This window comes from Manduca sexta, chromosome 10 (assembly GCF_014839805.1).
Source record: "Manduca sexta isolate Smith_Timp_Sample1 chromosome 10, JHU_Msex_v1.0, whole genome shotgun sequence".
Lineage (NCBI taxonomy): Eukaryota > Metazoa > Arthropoda > Insecta > Lepidoptera > Sphingidae > Manduca > Manduca sexta.
In genome coordinates, this window is record NC_051124.1 from 9545610 (window position 1) to 9563304 (window position 17695).

A 17695-nucleotide genomic window follows, 5' to 3' on the forward strand; every position below is an offset into this window, starting at 1 on the left:
CTCAACGCTAAAACACAACTAAAAACGTCACAAGAAAGCAAAATTGACGATTTCGTTTTCTTGAACGACATAATTATTCTAGTATTTTTAGTTTTAAAACCAAACTACTGAAGCGATCTTGAAAAAAGTTCTATGGGAGCAATCTTTTGAATAAAAAATATTTTCCAAATCGTTTCATGAAGGTCCGAGTTCTCAAGTAATAAACTTACAAAAATACACGACAAATTGATAACCTCCTCTTTTTTAAGTCGGTCAAAAACCGCGATAAAATAACAAAAATATGTTGATTTCAACATACATTTTTTGTCTCATATTGCGTGTTCAGAAGGATTACCGATTGACTCTTTTTGAAAATATATTTTAGGATTTTGAATATTATTTAAATGAAGACAATGTCGATAATAGTTTGACAGTTAAAAAGTCTGGGCTACGCTGCGCGCTTACAAATTCAGTCTAAGAGCAAAACATTGAGATAATTATATAAATACCTTACTATTTTTACTTTAGAATACAATTTCGAATAACTCTCTAAGAACAGTTAAACATAAAGATATGAATCACTTTAATCTCCTCTGTGGGTTGTTAGATTTAGAATATTATATATATGTATATCCCTCTGTAATTACCAAATGGGATTCAAAGAGATGATAGATTTCAAGCGACCATTTACTCCGACTGACAGACACAATAGGTATTGTAAAGAATGATCTAATGATCAAAGAAAGTTTTGAAAAATGAATGCGAATTGCAACAATTGCGAATATTTTTTGTTGCCAGCCTTAATATAGAATTACGACAAAGAATTGAAGCATTAAAATGTTGTCTAGTAAAGTTTCTAACTGAACTGATTCTTTTACATATTCAGTCTTACTTACAAACTTGTTTTAGCGTTAAAAAGTGGTTAAAAATTACTTAAATAACTGTCAAAAACATTACCGGTTCCTAGTTTAAACCTTAAAACCAAGATGGCGGGTTTTGACTTACAGCTGATCGAGTAAATTTGTTTTAAATAAGCATAGCTTTGCGAAAATTTTATGAGTATGACTGATTGTGTCCATGCAGAACACTCTTTTTCTTTGATTTGACGTATGTATATGTTTTGAAAATGATTGAATAAACACTATTTCTATATCTCAAGACTGAAATTATCTATGTGGTTTATAATTTAAAACCTATTATCATCGAACGTAAAACGCAATTTTTAATACAAAAACACACCAATATTATGACTCATTACCAGACGTAACAATCATGAAACATGTGTTACGGATATTGGCAATATCGTAACATGATTACGTTACGTGCTTTGGAAACCAATATTTTCGGTAAAATGATGATAATATACGTCATGACGTGTATGGTTATCTATGATTTATGGTAATTTATAGTCTATGTTCGTTAAATTTGAGGCAAAAATGTTAGTTACCTCATTTTTCAATATGAAACGGTCTGAATCGATATTACAAAATAATTTATAAGTTCTGTGGTTCTATGAGTAGGTATTATTGGAATATTAAAGAGCACTGCATAATACTCCACTATGCTTCATACCCAGCGACGTTAATTATTGAGTCATATTGATCAGTACCTTATTAAAATTACCTACAAAATGTAATACAATAGTGCTAAATACGCGATTTTGATAGAGTGCAGCGCGGCATAGCGTTCAAAATTGGTAAAAAAAATTTAAGTTGTATTTCGACCTTAATAAATTCGCAAAATATCATGCCTGCTTTCCCAAAAAACAAAAACGCATTGAGGAAGTTAAAGATCGAATCGTTAATATCGCATTTGTAGAGATTTACTCTCTGAAAATTTAAAAAAAATATTGCCGTTTAAATATTAAATAGATTTTAGTCAAAATTGTTTACATAAAATATTTGTCGTAGCCATTTCTTGAAAAAACAATTTTGCTCTAACATAAAATATTGACCTAAAAGATTCAAGTTGTTAAAAATAACAGCCAATACATAGATTTTATCTTACATTGCTCATAAAATCTGTAACAATATATTTGATTTATGGTTAACCACTTACGGTCCACTGTATGGTTACTTTGTCTTTTACAGCTCATTCAACCCGTCCTACAAATGAGGTCGGAGGAAAAATACACTCATATTTAGCTAGAGGATATTGGCCGCCGCTTTTTTATCTTTAATTTTTCTTTTATTCCGAATCAAACCTTTGTCGTTCGGCTCAATTTGAATTTTCTCTTATGAATCAATTATTATTGCGTAGTTTATCCATAGTCCTTGTTAACTGCTTCGGTGGCGTAGTTTTACTTCATGCGGTACGGCAGCGCTCTGAGGTCCCGGGTTCGAGTGGGGAAAAGTGATATTTGGGTTTTTCTGCTCAGTATCAGCTCGGAATCTGGTATTTGTACCCGACATAGTGATATTCTCGTTCCCTATTACGTAATGGGAACACACACTTGGCGAAAAGTGGGTGCACTGGTTGCGCCCCTGCATACCCCTTCGGTGATAAAATCGTGATATGTGTGTATGTTGTTAATTACATTATCAAAAAAATAACAAGCATAAAAAAATACTTTTTTGTATTTTACAGTTGCAATTTTAGCATGGTTTGTACGAATCCTTTGAAACCAATGTGTAAAGTCGGGTTGTTCGCTCTCAGTCGCATCCATAGTCCATAATCCAAATTGGATCCTAAAGAAGAGATTAAGTGTACGAATTTTGCATGTAATATTGCATTCGTAGATCCATATTTTTTACACTTATCAATAGTCATGGTAGGCCATAATATTTCCAGACTTTTCAAATATAATAACGATATTACCATTTTTAATATCTTAGGTAATGAGGACTTCGTATTCTGACCGAGTATCTAGCACTACGCGCCGCTCGTTACCGCGAGATATCCGGTATTCAGTCTCATAATACCTAGTAATCACAGTGGCTATGGAAATAGACAGAAATACGTAAAATTTTAGAATCTATGTTATATAGTATTTAAAGTTAATGATAAATACAATAGCATTTACAATTTATTTACAAGAGACCTACTAAACAACAATCGGTATCCAAAACAAAATGGCGCATTTTTGTGTCTGAGGCAACGGTCTTTAGGTTACAGAGCCTGTGAACTAGAATAAAATATAAATATTGATAATACTAAAACTATACGAGTTAAAGTTACATTGCAATTTAATGCAGTAATTACTAATAGTCAAGCCTTAAAAACTATGTCACACAAAAATGTAACTGCAATATTCGAACGACAGAATTGAAACCTATTGAAACACGAAAAAGTAATAAATCAAACTTGGTTGGAAGAGAAAATCAAACCGAATGAAAGCGGAGACATACATCCGGCTGTTGATAAATAGAAATGAAGCAATAAAAATTTTTATGCCTTCGATGTTATTGCTGTTTCTTTAGTTTCGCCGAATTTTGACGGAAGGATGTGGAGGGCAGATGACGAGAAACAAATTATATTTGTTTCTCTAAACTAAACTATGGTAATAATAAACTGCTCTGTGCTGGTGATAGCTGCTGCGACTGGTCATAAACAGCAGCTATCCAGATTTTAAAATGACCACTGCTTTGCTCTGGAAATATTGAGATGGGATGTTAAGTCTTATAATGCTTAATAATTGCACCAATCACTACCTCTGCTCAGTCACACTGGCAACATCACCCTGCATCATGACATCAGAAATAACCAAGACTTTAACTTCTGTTTCCCTTTTTGATCGAAATTGAAGACCAGCGAACAATCTATATCACCTGAGGTTGAGTACATTGACTTAATGAACACAGCGTAAAATTGTATAGTCATTGAATCAAGGGAGAAACTAGCAAGGTGACTTTGATGTTAAGTGATTAATATTGTCCAACTACAGCGCCAGAGGAATAGAGGGAATACAAAGCGACTAGACCACTCTGTAATTTTGCTGAGTTAAAGACAGCATGGTTCCCCTGGGCCTTACCAAGCTGTCGGTGCTCGGTGTCATCTTATAAATGCATGGTATTATTAATCCTGGCTAACTGAAATTGAAGTGTTTACCTTGAGTGGTAACCTCTGCAGAAAGCTACTATTTAAGAGGAAAAATAAATCAAATCTCACTTATTATTTTATCTTATTAATATTATAAATGCGTCTGTTTATGTAAATGTTTGGGTATTTGTACGTTTGAATGAGTGCGAACAAAATTTCGATGAAACTTGGCACGCGGTAAGGCTATGTCCTGGATTAACACATAGGCTACTTTTTCCCGTAATTTGCTCTCATCGGAAAAAAAAAACAAAAATTTAATCAGATTTTCAAAATAGATGGCGCTGGCATCGTATTATAGATTGTACTATGAATCGCTACAGTGTTAAGGAACACCTGCAGCGTGAAAGACTATTCACGCGGGCAAAGCCGCGACCAATACCTAGTACTAATAATAGTAAAAAATATTATAAATAGCGAAAACTGGTGATTCCAAAACTATTTTCTTAGCTTTATGTATTTATAAGTAATTATTCAATTTCAATCTGTAACAAAGCGGTTAGCCACAGAAAATTTCAGCTTTATCTATAAACTAACAAATTTCAATAAAATCCATTCGGTAGTTTATTAATTCAGACAGACAAAGACGGTGTGGGACTTAATTCTATAACATTTATTATACTGGTGAGTTTGTTTCTTGTTATTAGTATTATATGACAAGTATCATAAACATGTTAAGCGCTTGATGCAAGCTACATATTTTTTTTTACGTTCATGTTAATGTGATCCCACTACCTGATGGTAACTGGAGTGGTTACCAATAGAATGTCTACGGACGAAAAATGATTACCTCTTGGCAGTCGACAAAATTATACCGGCCCGTTGTCACCGAATATGCACAGGCCGATCCCGGAACGCGACACACTGACGTAGGCAACTATGGCGGGTTTTAACACCTTGTGTACAGTGGTCGTTTTTGGAACGGATATAAAATATATTGTACCACCAGTTATATCTGAACAATACAAATCGGTATAAGAGCTTTTATCCGTTCCTATTGTAACAAGGTAACTGCTTGACCTATTTAGCAAGACTTCGTAAGCGGGTTTTATCTCCGCAAAAACTTAATACCAACCTAAAGAAATAAGTTTTGATTAAACAGACTTAGTTTCTCGCAAAATTATAAAAAAAAGAATTTTTGGCACTAATTACCTTCATTACTTATAACTTTTGTAATACATTAAATTAGCTCCTTGCCATTATGTGTTATTTATTAGATCTCTTGTTATTTTCTTCCATACGTAATATGATTTAGGTATAAGAGATAACTAGTTATTGTGTAAGGTTAAAGTGACCCTGCACTATTGGTAAGTGAAGTGGGCTCCAACAGAATGTCGACTGTCGAGAGATGATTACCTCTCGGCAGTCGACACAATTATGCCGGCCTGTTGGAACCGGATATACTCAGGCTGATTCCGGAACGCGACACACTTACGTGAGTCACTGTGGCGGGTTTTAACGCCTTGTGTACGGTGGTCGCTATCCGGGCGGATATAAACTATATTCTACTACCCGCAGTTTCTAAGCACTTTGTCTATTTGGTTCACAATAAATGACGTAAACAAGAATAAATAAAATATTGATAAAATAAGTTTCATTTTAGATTACATAAAAATAATACAATTTCATTATCAATAAAAAATATGACTGCCTCAGTGGCGTAGTTGTATTAATTGACGCTCTAAAATCCCGGGTTCGAATTTCGGGTTGGACAGATATTAGGTTTTTTTATCCAACATCAGCACAGAGTCTTGAATTCATGATGATAACGCCACAGACTCACCCCCTATCACATCATGGGACGGAACATACATCGCGCAAACTAGGTGCCCTGGTAGCACCTCTGCGTACTTTTAATTAAAGTGGCTATTATTTTGGAATCAATTAAAATAATTTGATAGACTAGATTTGAACATTGGTCCGATCATATTACTAATGAAGGGAACGAACTACCTGCCGGAAAGCTCCTTTCATAACGTCCTCAATTGTATTTGAGTGACACTTTCTATTCAATAGTTAAATTGTACCCCATATTACCAAGGAGTGTTAACTTTGTTAAATGAGTCCTACAATGGAAACGTTTCTAGCAAGTTCTATCGTTTATTGTTTGGTTGATACAATTGTTAAAGGAAACGTGGTGGTACAATAGTATGTCAGATATTACATTTCTATAATATTTGACATACTTACTATGTATTATTATATTTTTTTCAAATTATAATAACGTTGTATCCACCTACAATGATGGTACACACAGTTCTAAGTTTCATATTTGGTTTATATTAATATTATTGTGAACTATCGCTGGCGGATCTAATTAAATAAATAAATAAATATATATTTTTTTAATCTTTATATAAGAAGCTTGGTTGTAAAACCATGTCGCTCCATATGTACGCTTTCACCGGTGTTTACTCTCTTTCACGATTTTAATATATTTTTTAATAAAACCCTAGTCTCTTTCCACGCAGGAACCGAAAAACTACTATTTATATCCATAAAATATTTATAGAATTAAACCGTAACGACCTTTGTAGCGGGAAAGTATTTTCACGCACCTTTCAACCAACGAATAGTATTTTGTTAAAAATAACTTTAAAATATAACATCTCTCTAAAATAGTAGTGACCTGGTAATCTAAAATGACTAATCTTACAATAAACTTAACTATATTATGTCGACTGTCTTGGTGGCATAGTTGTACTGTATGCGCGGTGCGGCAGCGCTCTGAGGTCCTGGGTTCGAATCCCGAGTCAGGCAACGGACACACTTGGCGGAAAGTGGGTGCCCTGGTTGCACCTCTGCATACCCCTTCAAGGATAAATGCGTTATGTGTGTTTGTTTTGTTTCTTTTATTTTAGGTTCCCATCAGACCATGTTTACTAATAAACAATGATTACTAAATTCTGAATTGCTAAAGGTATTCAAAAAACAACAAAAAAGGGCGATAGCTTAGTTGGGTTAGCTTAGCAGGTTCAAAACCCAAGTACACGCATCTCTGAATTTTGTAGTTCTGTGTGTATTATTTGAATTATAATCACTTGCTTTAACAGTGAGGGAAATATCGTGAGGTAACTTACATATCTGAGAAGGTATAATTGTAGCCTGTAGGTATTAGAAGTCTGCCAATCCGCACTAGGCTAGTGTAGTAAACTAAAGCAATCCCTCTCAGTGGTAGATGAGGCCCGTGTACAACAAATGGGACAGTGTATAATAAGAGCTGATATTATTATAATTATTCCAAACCAAAACTTAAATAGACAAGTCTACATTAGATTGCCCAAAACACTTCCAAACAAAACATCAAACGTAGAAACTCGGGATATTCTCGCTGGCAATATCAGTTGGTTCATCCGACACAAGTTCACGTTCCAACACGAAGTTTCTTTGGCGTAAATGGAAACGCAAAAACTAGGTGCTTCATTTCCAATATATCCAACTTTATATTTATATATATAAGGTCTGTTTCCCAAGTTCAGGAATAGGTTATATAGAAACTTTTCGATTCAGGTTTCTTGGTTAAACTTATATTACCAGCGCTCTCTTTAATATTTTGTTAAGACAATTATAAACTTCCGACTGACGAGACGAGTAAGCCACACGATTAAATGTAAGTAAGATTATATGTAAACACCCCTCCCCTGTATTCCTCTAAACCTAACACGAATTTACGCGTTATAGTTTCGTTAACGTAATGATGTCGTTTAAATAAATGTTTGTAGGAGAATGCCCGTGAACGCTTTAGGTTTTATAATACTTATTACTTAGTCATATTATAATTACACTAAGTACAAAATCAATAGGTACAATAGACGTTCCGAACTAGAGTTTGGTAGAAATAGATAGGGTATTTGACTCATGTCTGTTCTTTACTTTTACCATATATTCCTGAGATTAGCGAGTTCAAACAATCAAACAAACAAACTAATAAGCTTTATATGTATAATAGTATAGATTTACGTCATATAAATTCTAACACAAAGAATAAAATCCGGTCAAAAATTAACAACTTATGACTTATAAGCCTTTGATGAAACGAGAAATTATGCGTAAGACACGCAAGTGACGTCATCAGTACGCACGACGCATACGAAAAAGAAATGAAGCGATAACTCCAGTACACGCCTACTTCTGCACATTTCAATATTTGAAATATAAATAACGGTCTCATTTCTTAATTAATTTGAATGTAGTTTCTACAAAAAGGCTTGTTTTTCATGCTGTTTGCTAGAAAATATATAGAATAATGTACTAGATAAATGAAATATAAGGACTTGATTCATAATTAATCCTCGCACGGACCTATGACGACTTGGAGTTGGTAGAAAAAGTATTATAGTAGTTAAATACTTGTGTATTTCTTTGTTGTGTCTTGTGTAGATCTTTTTATAAATATAGTGTGGAGGCAGTACAAAATGTTCCATATATAATGAAGATAAGTACTATTTCAGCTTCGTATGAAAGTTAAAACAGGTTTTGTGTTTGAATAGTTTCGCTTGGTATGTTTTTGGCTCTATTTTCAAATATGTACAGACATTTAAGACGATGATAAGTATTTTAAAGTTTCTTATGCAGAAGATATTAGTTATAATGCTTTGTATTTTTATGCCGCCAAACAGCAGTATGTAAGAGAGTATTATAAAGAAATAATAGATTTGGCCAAAAATTATAATATTTAACATCACACTTGACGCCTTTATACCAAAGGCATAGAAGTGTAATCAGGACAACAACTTTTCGCCAAGTGTTTTCATAAATACGAGAATATTTGCAAACAGATTACGGGTCATAATATTACACACAGCTTGAACAACACACGTCTCATCGGTCTAGTATACTATTTTGGTTCTTAAAGACAACAAACACTGAATTGTAAATAAAAAAATACACGTAAGTCCTAATGTAAAGCCAATACCTAAACCAATTGAGGTTTATAAATACACTTGTGTAAAATTTAATACATTGCAATTAGTTTTAAAATTCATCCTTAGTTGAATCAACAAATCTATTATAGCTTAACCCTTTCTTAATGGATCGTATTGTCCAGTAAATCCGGTAATAACTAGGTCTAAACGTAAGTGGTGGAAAATTTAAAGCAATGTCTAGAATGTACAGGATAGGCTACTTTGAGAACTGAAAGTGAAAATTAAATCTTTTGAAGCCGTCAATAGCCACTTTTTTAGAAGTGTTAAGAAATCGGATTTGTGTAATTCGAGTAGAGTGGCTTTCTTCTGAGAGTTGTAGATCAGATTTATTATGGTTTTTGCAATATGGTCATGACATTTAAATATTTTTTTGTATGGAAATTGGAACAACGCTTCGTGAGCGTTTTTGGTACTAACGGCAGTTTGAACACATTGTTTGGACATCGCGAGCGTTTAAACTTCGAATAATAAATCACGTAACCATGGAAACCATAAACTTAAAATGTATGATAATCAAAGATAATTATAATATAATATATGGAAATCATAATCGGCAAGGCAAATTTTGTTTTATGGCGTATATTGTCAAACAACTATTGAAAAACACATCATATGTATCCATATCATGATATGCACGTTTTTAATGCGAATAATAGCATATTTTGTGTAAATATATTATTTTTGTATTAATCTAAGGACGCTGTGACATCTTGTCATACGGACATTTCAAATAAGACAGCGACTTATTACCAATAGCGACCCGCCCCGGCTTCGCACGGGTGCAATATTTCTCCACTATTTAATGGATGTTATTATACATATAAACCTTCCTCTTGAATCACTCTATCTAAAAAAAAACCGCATTAAAATCCGTTGCGTAGTTTTAAAGATTTAAGCATACAAAGGTAGGGACAGAGAAAGCGACTTTGTTTTTTACTATGTAGTGATTGGTAATAACTTGGTGCAAAAATTTGGTCCTGCCATGTGATCTATAACTAACTATATAGTTTAATGTACGTATTCGATACAGAGTAAATTCCTGCTAGCGGTATAGCTTCGGCTTCGTCGAGCGTGTTGCCTTTGCCGATGTCACGAATGTCCATCACTTGCCAATCAACGCAACTTTATTGCCGACTAGTACTTTTGTCTCTATTTGTATTTGTCGTGACAATCTGGCACAAAAAGTTATGGGAAATAAGGTTACAGACAAAAACTAAATAAATTATATTTAAATTTTATATTTTCGTTAATCACTTGAAAGGCTTACGTGACAATAACCTACAACCATAAACTGCATAAATGACATAGATAAATATTAAACACGAAGGTTTCTAATATGATAAATATAGAATAATATAGATTAATTATTTGTACTTTAATATTGAAATTCCAACAAAAGTGACCAATACTACGACCTTCACTCATACGTATGTGTTACATCAGTCTAGATTTATCCTATTTTATTTCTAGATTTACCCACAATGTCTAGACTGAACGAGATAACTTGGTATCAGAATACATCAGAAACTCTTTGACAATTTCATAACATTACAGATAAAGGAAATAGCTATTTGTAATAATTATCAAAAGAAACTCTTTGACAATTTTATACCACCATGTAGGATAAAGGTAAATATTTGTAATAATTATCAAAACATTATTTTAACATATTTTCATATATAAAACACGTGTCGAATTCTGAATTCTTTAATTTTACTAAGGCACAAGGCTAACAAGAGTTATCGGGTAATCTCGTTGATAAAATGTAAGTCTAAAACATTTGGCACTCGCGGATTATTCCGTCAGAGAAAATTATCCCTGCCTATGTCATACGGGTCAATAAATAGATTTAAACAGGACCAATTTGCTAGGGTGGACGCTTTTAACAAATTAGAGACTTGGAATTCAAATTTTGTATATTTTTTGAGTAATTTTGCTTAATACAACTAGTAGTAAGGGTCACAACTGCCTGTAAATAGAAGGGACATAAAAGACTGAATTATAAACCACTGCTTGGCATTAGACTACGCTCGTCACCGTGCGTGATAGTTTTTCCGGGATAAATATTAGACTGCCTCGATGGCGTAGTTGTACTGCATGCGCGATACGGCAGCGCTCTGAGATCCTGGGTTCGAAGTCCGGGTCAGGCAAAGTGATATTCCGGTTTTTCTATTTAATACCATCCCAGTGTTTGGAATTTGTGCCCGATACAGCGATAGGCTCGCCTATCACATCATGGGACGGAACACACTTGGCGAAAAGCATTCTGCATACCCCTTCGAGTATAAATGCGTGATGTGTGTTTATGTGTGTGTCTAAAATGTAGCCTATAGCACGCAGCAATAACGTATCATTCTATAGGTGTAAACATTTTCAAAATCAATTTACCAGTTCTAAGATTCACGCGTTCAAATAAAATCTTCAGCTCTATATTAGTACAAACTACTTTTCCTAGCTAGGTCAACTGGACAAGTTATTGAATAAATATTTTTATCTCATTTATCCATCGTCACATCAGTTTAGCGTATCTTTCATTAAGAGGATTGAAACTGCGTCATACGCGATAAGTAATTCAGGAAAAGCTCTACCAAAACCGTGTTCATTAATTGAATAAGCTTCTTTGACAACGCTAAGCTCATTTCTAGGGAAATCGTTATCAGTTATTAATAGCTTCCGCATGTCATGGGCGCTAATTATGATTCTGGTGATTATTATGTTCTGGTGTTCTTAAAAGGTTTTTTTGGAAATATAAAGGGTAATTTTGACTTTGCGTTAATATATAAAACTTACTCATTTTGACCTCTGATAATTTTAAATCGTACATGAATAAATAATATTTTCGCCAAATATCCTGGTTTTACTTTTTCGACGTTTTTGATCACTGTGTAATTTTTTGCGAATGTTATTTTCACTTTTCGGACGACCGACACCTCAGTCCCTCTCTCCCCATGACCATGAAGGCTGCAAAGTCTTCGTAACGTTGGAAGAAGATTACAATTTAAAAAAATCGCAATATGATCTGCAAAAAATATTTTATTTTAATAATATATTATAATGTATTTTATAAAATATTTTCAAGCATTCGCGTAAACATAAAAAAATTATAAAAAATTGAATACAAAAAAGTGATTAACATGAAAACAGACTTGTACAAGTATTCAATAATCCTCTCACAATAGTATTATATCCCAGACCCACCAATTTACTTAACATAATACTCTAATGCAGAAGAGTGTCGATGTATTAAGATTATAACGTAAGCGATAGCCTTGTTGGGAATAGATTCGGACTGTCGAGACGAATGTCTGCAGGTTAAAAACCTAAAGGCAAACACTTCTAACTTTTCTAAAGTTATGTTTGTTTTCGTTTTTTTTTTTGTTTTATTTTTACTTAAGGACTTTTATCCAAACGTGGTATCTCAGTCCCATCGTATTCTAATACATATTATAATACTGGAAAGTAATCTTGTTAATGAAAAATGCGTCTGACTCACTGATGTATTAACGTTAATACTATTTGAATTATAGCTTGCTTTAACGGTGAAGGAAAACATCGTGAGGAAATGTGCATACCCGAGAAGTTCTCTAAAAGAATTTTGAGGGTATGTAAAATCTGCCAATCCGAACTAGGCCAGTGTGGTGGACTAGGTCTAATCCCTTTCAGTAGCAGAGGAGGTCCGTGTCCACAAGAGAGACAGTATGCAATACACTGCTCATATTATATATATTTTATAAGCTGTGTATACGGATTAAAATCGTTTGGCAACTCTGATCTTCAACGTAATCAGTTTTATCAAAGTTGTTCCTTTTAGAGTTCAAAATCCCGGTCAGAAACTGTGCCGCCATTGCACTGTTTTGAATAGCATATATTCAGTAAGTATAGACAATTAAATAATAAACTGATCTTTATTTATTTATTTTTCTTATACTCTTGCAACATCCGTAAATCGTCAGTTCTTTGTACAATATTTATTAACTATTTATTTTTGTTAGTTCCCCCGCTTTATCAACATCGTTCAGATCTTCCAAATTATTTATCTAAATATAAACGGCCTTTATAACATCCGACGCATAATAAAACTTAAGTAACGAGTTTTCGAACAACATCGCGTTTTTTATTGGCATTAAAATTTCCTTGTGTTTGTAAATGGTTTGTTTTATCATCAAATATCGTAGGAAATGTATGTAAAATAGACATTTATTTTGTATGACGAGACGAGCTAGTTGCTTGCCTAATGGACGACATGAATCGCAGTAGCAAGATTACTGAATTATGAATGAAAAGGCTATCTGTTTTTAGTTGACATTACTTTTTTAAATGACAATATTCAACTCGTATTCGGGTCAAGATCGCAGGAAATATCTGGATGTAGGCCGCCAATAGGTTGGTGTAAAAATCTTTGAGGACTGCTAAATTTAACTTTAGATATCCTGTACATGATGACAAGTTAACCTGGCAGCAGACAATGCAGCTATAAAATGTCCCAAAAAACGCGACACGTAAGTCGTTGTCGTTTAATTTTGATGTTTGTGATTGGTCAATAGACCAATGCGTCAGTCACGTGATAGTCTCTCAACCAATCACAATAAAACGACACAGAGTCGTATCGTTTTTGTCATATTCTGAACACACTATGAAAATAATAGAAAATGTTCAAGCTCTTGTAAATGAGAATCCGTCTGAATAGGGTACAGAATTGTATATCTCTGCCGAGCTGCCGACTAATTACCAAGCATCATAACTTAACCTCTAATGTCTCAGATGAAGAGCACTCTAATGCTACAGGGCTTGTAATTAAAAGTTCTAAGTGTTATTGTTTACAGGCGGTCTTAGCTATTGCCATTAAGCTATGAAGTAAAACAATCTAATGCCTTTACCACAAAGGGTTGGGTAGGGATAGTTAAATAACTAATGTTAAATTCATCCTATGGTATGGTAGTGTATTCCGGGCGTAGAGGTTTCTAGAATATTTTTATTTGATTTACTAGCATACATATCACAATTTAATTTTCACTAGAGTCTTTATTAAGGCGATACCTCAAGGTCCATTTTCATACATTTTGTTTCGGCTTTAATCTGGGTAACTAAACAAGTATTGGCAAGTAAAGAATTTAAATTCACGTCTAGTTAGTGATTAGTTCTCGCAGTTGAAGAAAAACGTAAAATAATTAATAATCATGGATATTTCGGCCTTTAAAATTTAATATGACGAAATTTTAAAGGCAGAAATATCCATGATTATTAATTATTTTTACATTTTTCTTCAACTGCGAGAACTAATCACTAACTAGACGTGAATTTAAATTCTTTACTTGCCAATACTTGTTTAGTTACCCAGATTAAAGCCGAAACAAAATGTATGAAAATGGACCTTGAGGTATCGCCTTAAATATAGGTACATACAATAACCATGGTTTCCCAAACTAGGCGAGGCCTGTATCTAACGTAGATATTAGAAGTGTTTTCGCATTCGTAAATGGTGCATTTTTTTTTATTTATCGGTATCGAACCCAGATTTTAACAACATTAATATACACTACACAGTATAACTATATGGTACAGACTAGTTATTATAGACGTCAGATTAAATAATGTACACGTGTTACTTTCGTAACAAAGGTCGCAGAGGCGTCAGGCTACTAACACTTCAAACAGCTTTGGACCTTAATGAAATTTTGTGGACCTATGTCATCTTAAAAGTCTCCTTTGAACTTCGTTCGACATTAAATAAGATAAATTTTCCAGTGGTTACTCTTACTATATCAAATATATTTTGTGAGTGATTTTACATATTAGGTATATTAAAAAGCGTCACTGTACCTAGCAACGTATTTTGTAGTTGCACAAAATGACTACAATATTGGTTAAATCATAAATGACCTTATCACCTAGAAACTTATTTTGGTGTATATGGTGCTCAAAATGACAACATTACTTAAATCATAAATGACGTCATGAATAGTCGGCCATACAATTTAACAGAAGGTAACAACTAACACAAACGAAAATAAACCTTAAGGGAAGCCGGTAGGAATCGGATTGTATGAACAATTAGCTACTGGTACATACTAATTCCATAGTTGCATATCATCAGGAATAACTACCGCGTAACTGGAAATAGCAAATACTACGTAAGTGACTAAAAAAAACTTTTTCAGGGAAGAGCAAAACCTAAGCGTCTAATTATTTTCCATCTTACGTATCCATCTTAATTTGGCTTCTTTAGTCACTTACACACTATATACCACTTATTTGCCAGTGCTAGTTGCGAAGTATTGCATTATCTCCCACGATATCACTGCGCAGTTAATACAAAATTTCACACACAATTCATGACCAAATGTTCGTATTTATCTAGAACATTTTAAATTATTAATTATTTAAGACATTTATAAAAAAACCTAAAAAATAACTTTAAGATTCATAAATAACATTCATAATTAATACATTCATGACTAAACAAATTAAAATTCAAACTATAATTTTTGTTGGTAATTAAAAGTTAATATATTTTATCAGCCTATTCCGCCTACATTATCGCAGCAATCAGACGAGAATCTATGGCTTTTACCTTCGTGGCATGGCGGTTGATTAACTGGCTGAAAAAGTAAAACCTCCTCGGTTTCAAATCGTAATTGGATTAAAATATATTCTTTTTACATTTAAAGGACATGTACAAAAACATTTTTTCGACAGCTAATCTAACCAAGATAAATTTTGTTTTGGATAGAACTAAAAATGAGCCTATTGAAATTAACCATTTAATTTTAAAGACCTCCAATTATAAGATTTTTAAAATTTTATTAAACAATATTACGTTTAAAATAATCGCTTTCGAAATTTAAATGTGGCTGCATTGGAACGTAACCCCAAAAAACTAAATTTGTTAAAAATCTAGTTTATGTTCTTTAAGAAGGTAAAATTAAAATAAAAAATGTGTGAAAATAACCACAAACTTGACATTGGCAGAATTTTCGTAAAAAAGATCCAGCTAATCACAAGAAATTGGATTTTCATTTTCCCTTTTTATGTCGAAAATAGAACAAAATTTTTCGTAGTAACTTTTACACCCCTTTTGACGAATCAATTAAGTTATTTTTATGAGATATTCCGCCACGACATTTTTTTCTTAATTTTCTTATAAATAGAAAGGGGTCTAAAATTATTTTTTTATTTTAAACTCCACATTTTCGCCACTTTAATATCCAATAACTTTTAAGAATGGTTGGAATTTGTTAGAAATAAAGAACCGGCGCCCATACAAAAAGCGAACATCTCATTTAGAAGGAGTTAATGATTCGTAACTTTCTATTTTCAAGCTTAAAAGATTTTATAAATATATTTTATTTTTTCGGTTCATGTTGTCAAGGTCAATCCGGTTATTTCAATTAGTCAATAAATCTTTTTGAAGTATCCTTATTTGTCCACCAAAGTATGTATAAAAATAATAAAAACATAAGTGGCCATACATTTACGATTTACCGACCATATCCAAATTTATATTTCATTCCATATTCAAATTTGATTGATTGGATTTTTATGGACGATGCCTCTGCCTTATATAATATGAATTATACATTAATCATCTACCATAATAACGCGAATCATCAAACGTACTGCAAATATGCTGTTGCATTACACCTCGCCCGTTCCAGATGCCAACGGATTCAAATATAGGCCAAGTGCATAGCACGAAACTTATTGAAAGTATGTAATTATATAAGTGAAAATGCTTTCGAATTTTTTAGGTCGTTTTTGAGAAAATCGCGCAGATATTTGTGTATGTACGATGAATGCAGATTTTCTTTTTTTATTTAGGTTAATTTACAAGTTGAGGCCATATTTCCAGGCACTTATAAATTAAAGGGACAAAAGAAGTAGAATAGTCAGTAGAACAAAAATTATTATGATACTTTTTTATATTATTTTTGACATTCGGTGAAATTGAAAGTCAATTGTATTTATTTACCACCTAACATAATTGCCAATTGCACTGACAATAACTTAAAAGATAAAAATCTTTATCTTATAATATCAAATAAAACCTTAAAAACATATAATTTTTTTGTATATAAAATAATTGAAATCCTATATTAATATACATTACCTTAAAAAATAATTTAAACTTAATATTATTAAATAAAAACTAGAAACTATTATTCCACAAATAAATACCCTAATATATAGAACTAAATAAATTCGCATTTAAAAAATAAACTCACCTGTATCAGTGAATAATTAAAATATTCCGTCACGCCGCATCCGTCGCGACATCCGCATCGTACATCAAACAAAACTAACAAACTTTCAGCACTTCATAAAAACAATATAAATATTTTTACAATAAAGTCTCACTGCCACTGGCAAACACAAAAGTTAAATTCGCATACGCATTTAGTAACTGACGAAACGCGAAACCGAAAGAATATTTCGCATCGTCGAAAGTTACGCGTTGCAGAGCGTCAGGCGGCCACGCGGGCGAATCTCACGGTTTAGACTGGAGTCGACTCGGGACTCGGGAAAGAATGGGGACGCGCATGGTACGAGAAGATAGTACGGGGTGAGAACGATGCAAGGTTCTTCGTCGCGCCTTCAGTTTTGTGTAATTAGCTATGATGGATTACAGTTTTTTTCATATTTTAGTTAAGTTGGAAATTTTTTATTTAATAATTACTTTTAAATTATTATGTCCCAATAAAACTTTTTTAAACGACGAAAAAAGAAGTTCTATATTTAGAGTGTATATTTCTGTGGTT

At 33.0% G+C, this 17695-nt stretch overlaps 1 protein-coding gene across 2 annotated transcripts in view; it reads right to left on the reverse strand.

Moving 5' to 3' along the window:
- The window catches only part of LOC115442708 (neuropeptide CCHamide-2 receptor), a 98248-nt gene extending 80800 nt beyond the window's left edge, over positions 1-17448 (reverse strand). For both annotated transcript variants that reach the window (XM_037437151.1, XM_037437152.1), the window contains exon 1: positions 17162-17448. The gene's annotated coding sequence lies outside the window, so the exon portion shown is untranslated. The remainder of the gene's footprint in view (positions 1-17161) is intronic.
- Positions 17449-17695: the final 247 nt, after the last annotated feature.